The 6000-nt window shown below is 37.0% G+C and overlaps 1 protein-coding gene across 1 annotated transcript in view; it reads right to left on the reverse strand.

Annotated features, from left to right (window-relative positions):
• Positions 1-6000, reverse strand: part of mmp15b (matrix metallopeptidase 15b) — a 61586-nt gene extending 55586 nt beyond the window's left edge. Inside the window, 1 exon segment of the mRNA XM_056462321.1 lies at positions 5977-6000. The gene's annotated coding sequence lies outside the window, so the exon portion shown is untranslated.

Consider the following 6000-nt stretch of genomic DNA (forward strand, 5'->3'; position numbering starts at 1 on the left):
CTGAATGGAATAATTTAACTTCAAATTAGCCTTTTTTCAAGAAAGCGGACTGTTCCTTTAGTATGAAATAAGTGAAAAATGCATAGTGAGCTGTTTATGAACCTTCAATCAACTTACAAAGCCAAGATTTCTAGCATATAATTTCAAAACAGAAGTTTGTACATCCATACTGCAGACAGCCCTTGACATGCAAAGCTTGTGCATGGAGACAACGTAAAGAAGATAACATCTTGACATCATAACACAACAACTAACCAACTGTAATGACAACATAACAAGAAACCCAGCACTCAGTCAAACAATAATCCTATAACAACAACCACATTATGTATTCCATAGGGTAGTCATGTTACTGGAATTCGATACCTATCAGTACTGAAATTTAAAAAAAACATCCATTTCCCATGAACATTTGAGCGCTGAGGAGCATGTTCTTAAACAGCTCTGATTTGCCGTTGTGTTCACGTGCTTAAAAGAAATGACTGTGAAGGTCATTGGTTCACTGAACTTATTGCTGTTTACTGAGTGTAACCACAGATACAGGGGCACTGGAGCGTTTCAAAGTCATGTTGATCAGCTGGTTTGTCTATAAGCTAACATACGAGGAATCCGCTGATGAATCGCGGCTTTAAAATGCTCTAGTGTCCCTGTATCTGCGGGTACACTCAGTAAACAGCGGTGAGTGGTGAACCGATGACTATCACAGCCAATCATAGTCATTTCTGTTGAGAACATGAACACAATGGCAAACCAGTGCTGTTAAAGAAGAATGTGCTCTACAGCGCTGAAATTTTCACGAGAAATGGACGTTTTTCAAATTTCAGGATCGACTGGTATCGAATTCCAGTATTGAGACAACCTAAATTCTTAGTGTAATGCATGATGGAAGCTCACAAAACTTTTTGTGCATGTCAAAACTAATTTTACGGTGCTTGCAATATTCATTTCCAATAATCTTAAATGCAACTTTTTCTCTACAGGCAAAACTTCCTAAAGTCTTAATAACTACTTTTTTTTAGTTGTGCAATATAGTGTCCCAGAAATTATTAAGAAAATTATTGTCATTTTATGCCACTGATTAATGATAATGTAATACTTCATTCATTCATTCATTTTCTTTTCAGCTTAGTCCCTTTATTAATCCGGGGTCACCACAGCAGAATGAACCGCCAACGTATCCAGCACATGTTTTACGCAGCGGATGCCCTTCCAGCCGCAACCCATCTCTGCGAAACTAATGTTATACTATAACAGAATAATACTCAAGTACACCCATTCCCCATTCAACCCAAGGGTTGAACATTTTATTCAATCATTAGTTAGCATTAACTATTATTAACATGATTAAACCAACACGAAACTAACGACACATGTAGAAAAAAAATTAAAGCAATCACACTTAAGGCTAAAAAGTGTTTTGATATTATCATACTGATTTTCATAATGTCTAAATAGCAATTTAACTGATAAATATGAAAAGATGTTCATCTATATACAGGAGTGAAAAGTATTTGTTAACCTAAATGGCTGCAAACTCTGTTAATGATTAAATACTGGTTATATAGTGAGTTATGCTTTCATAATTTCACCAGATCACCAGACCTGTAATGACTTCAGCTTTGAAACCAAGTCCTTTTTGATTAATTCTTATTCGTAGTACTCAGGAGAACATTACATTTCTTGAAAAATATCTTCTTTTCACCTTTTGATTTCAGCTGTTTGCATTCATGAGGAGCTGCATAATAGGCGATATATCGTGTCACCAAAACTGATTGAGGTCACGTCCATATTTTTTGTCAATATGGTAATTACGGTGTAGATTTATACTGATCATTGCAGCATAAAAGAAAAACATGACCTTAAACGTCAGCGTCATAACCACAAATCCAATGTACTTCACACACTGTGTATAAGAGAATACATGCACTATAATATGCGTTACTCTATAAGGTTTAGACTTTAAAAACCGAGCCTTTGTCCTCACAGCTATTCCACCATACTCAAAAATCCATGCTTTAACACGCTTAATCCTCCAAAAATCCTTCTACCACTGTGGCATGTGCAGGCCTGTCTGCTGTCATTCAACATTTGTGACAGATAGAATTACCCAAGATTTAAATCAGTAGATGTTAAACCACATGACCAACCCCTGAAGAGCAGAACAATGAAGGAGAAAATCAAATCGTTCAAGAAATCCAGGAACATCCTCAGGAAAATAAATGGAAATTGTGTGAAATTTCTTAAGCACAGATTGTTTGGCCACTGTGTTCATATGCTCAACAGATATGACTGTGATTGGCTGTGAAGGCCTTTGGTTGACCTATCTTCACGAAACAAAACAAGATTTGCCATTTAAAAGCTACATCCATCAGCAGATCTGTCAATAAACTGACATATGAGCATCTGCTGATGGATGAACTGATCGACGTGGCTTTAAAATACCAAGGTGTCCTTGTATCTGGTCATGTGAACACAAAGGCCCATCAGTGGTGTTTAAGAATGCGCTCAACAACAACAAAATAAAAATAAAAACGGATGTTATTATAGTTTCATTACCGATTGCTACCGAAGTCAATACTTTTGACATTGAGATATTCATTTTCTTTTCGGCTTAGTCCCTTTATTAATCTGGGGTCGCCACAGCAGAATGAACCGCCAACCTGCTCTTCCAGCTGCAACCCATCACTGAGAAACATTGATACACACTCATTCACACACATACACTATGGACGATTTTAGCTCACCCAATTCACCTGTACCACATGTCTTTGGACTTGTGGGGGAAACCGGAGCACCCGGAGGAAACCCACGCGAACACGAGGAGAACATGCAAACTCCAAACAGAAATGCCAACTGACCCATACGAGGCTCGAACCACCGACTTTCTTGCTGTGTGGTGACAGCGCTACCCACTGTGCCACCGCGTCGCCCATACTTTTGACAACCTTAGCATAATAATAAAATCAAAAGCCAAAAAATTTGGTGAATGATAATGTGGTCATTGTTACACATCTTCAACCAAAGTAGTATGACTGCTGGTTCGAAGCCAGAGCCTAGTTACAAAATAGTAACACCTAAAAACTAAAGCACCAGCTCTGAACAAGAAAAAGTGGTTCTCAAGTAGCACCAAAACCCTGCTGGGCTAGAAGTAATGCCGCGTTCCAGACAACTCAGAACTGAGAGTTTTGATACATCCTACTTGGAAATAAGGTCTAGAATGTGAATAGAGATCCGACATCTGACCTGTGAACTCAGAGCAGATCAAAGAACCCAGCGAAATGCTTCTTTTAACGTCAATTCACAGATGGCAGCTAGTTCTGCAGAGTGAAACATAGAAAGGCTATTTCTGATATTATTTTAGCTTTAAAGTGGATTAATTTATAATGCTCTTTTTGTTTTATTTTCAGCTGTTATCAATGAGCATGTAGCATTTTCTATTATTTTAGTTTTAGCCATAATTGGCACAAAAACATGAAATGTTGTGAAATATTTACGTCTCACGTAGCGAAAATGCAACTGTGAGGCACGATTGACTGGAATGCATTTAGGTTGAAAGTGGGACATTTCACTGTTGAAATTCGCACCTCCGACTGTGACTTGGAGGCAGCACAAAAACTGTTTTCGTCAGGGGCTGGGGACAGGGTTACTGTGAACAACAAGACAAACATAAGCTGAATGCCATTTTTGAAATACCAGTGGAACACAATGCTGAACACGCTATTATTATAACCCAGGCTCATTCTGAAAACGTACCGCTATATACATTTCAGAAAAGTGCCAAATACTTCCCAGGATCTACTTTTTTTTTTCCTACAGAGTTCAGCACATGCTTTCAGATGAAGCAGCACTTAGTTGTTGTTCACTGACAAGCTTCGAAATCATGTTTAAAACTGAAAACAGTTTAATTGGATAATAACAAAATCAAGAAAATGTGATAACGACAGCTGTTTGCATAGATTTCGGTGAACTTTGGCTGTGTATAATACATACTACACTTAAAAATACCACATTTTAAACATGTTTTACTCCCAACTCACTTCATAACGTCAGTCGAGTGTTTGAAATAAGTGAGATGATTCTGTAATCATGTTTAATCTGTGATAATGCAATGCTATGGGCATTTCCTGGGTTTCTTCATGTTTGAAGTTTCAGCAAGAGCGCTTTCCGGCTTTCAGATGAGACTTACTAGTGAACACACACATGTGCTTCCCTGACCAGATGTGCATGACAATCACAGGTATGATCAATAGCATCATTTTGATTAATCATCCAGCCCTACAAATGACAGCATGCTGCATGAACAAGTGTAATCCAGATTTGATCTAGCACCAATGGGAAATGGATATGTGACAACCAAGTGTGTTGGAACAACCCTAGCAATATTACTCTTAATAATGTCTGCACACAATCAGAAAGTCCCTTAGTCTCAACATTTATTTCTATCCACCATTGAGAACCCAATGACCCATTTTACAAAGCCAAATCATTTTCTAGACAAGGTTAAGTATCCCTCGTCTTGACGAAACTGCAGGTTAAAGCAGCTCAATTAAGATCAATTTATCTCCAACATAGAGGAGGATGTTCAGTTTTATTTGGTTATTTCAGATGAATCATGATAGAATGACCACTGGAAATTATTGTTGCCAATGAGCTTTACAAAAGGAGCACATTATTGTATTATAATCAAATTAGGAAAAGTTAAGATTATTAGTCACCATAACTTTATTAGTTGCTAATGACTTTACCTAATTAACTAGTAACTTATAGCCTTTAACAGTTAAAGTTATCATATAAACATATAACCTGCAGTTATATAGTATATAGGTGATGTCTGTGTACATGTTTGTGTATTTGTGTAATAGATCTTTGTGTTGTCCTTGAAGTCTTTAATGGTGACAGATACCTGAATGCTCTGCTCTGCCAGATTAGTGAATAAGTATGAATGAGAGGAACAATTAATCCAGAGAGGTTCAGTTCTTTTGCTTCTGCCAGTCTCTTTGCACACTGCCAGACCACCAAAGACAGGGTTTGGACCACAGCAGCACACACATACAAGGGGTGGCACACCACTAGCAAACCTCAAACCACACAGACTACAAGCTGTTCATACCTCCTACCACTTCAAAATAAAAGCAGCCCAAAGTTTGTCTGCAGGATTTTAAGAGGCAATTCTGGTTTGCTAAGACAAAAGCTAAACGTCAGCTTTCTAATCTGCTGTCTGAAATCCATACAGTGGGTAACAAGCATCCAGATTAAATCAGCTGTTCCATTAAAACCAGACCCAAGACTTTGCTTTTCAGAAGAAATGCACAAGCAATCATGAGCGCATGTTTACATAGTAACAATGTACTAAAAACAGTAAGATTTTTCCCTTGCCATTTTTTAAAAACATTTTGTGTACAGACAGCAGCAAACCATTTCACAGTGGTCCGTGAAAACAACTGGAAACACTGCATTATTCATGCCGGGTAGCAGTTGGTGATCTCTCTTTGTGAAGAAACACTACAAACTCAAACATGAACTTAAAGCTGCAAGCAACGATAAAAGGGACCTCGCACCTGGGCTCACCACCGCCCGGTGGCCTTAGGATGACAGAGAACAGTGGACAATAATTTAAGCTGATATATATATATATATATATATATATATCTATATCTATATATATATATATATATATATATATATATATATATATATATATATATATATATATATATATATATATATCAAATGTCCATTGTTCTAGTCCTAATTGAAAATATTACATTTCTGTCCTTATGTGGATGTGTTTATTCTGTTATTTTAGGTTTATATGTATAATTATGTTATTATTTCTAAATAAACCGTTATTTTGTTTGTTTAAAAGTCATAAAAACTGAAACCAAACACATTCACCAAACAAAAAGGTCATATTAAACATTAAAACCAGTTTGGGCTCCAAAAAGTGTGCAGTAAATAATAACTCGGAATAATCACCTCTCCACTAAAGGTTTCGTCCCC

Source organism: Danio aesculapii, chromosome 7 (assembly GCF_903798145.1).
Source record: "Danio aesculapii chromosome 7, fDanAes4.1, whole genome shotgun sequence".
NCBI lineage: Eukaryota > Metazoa > Chordata > Actinopteri > Cypriniformes > Danionidae > Danio > Danio aesculapii.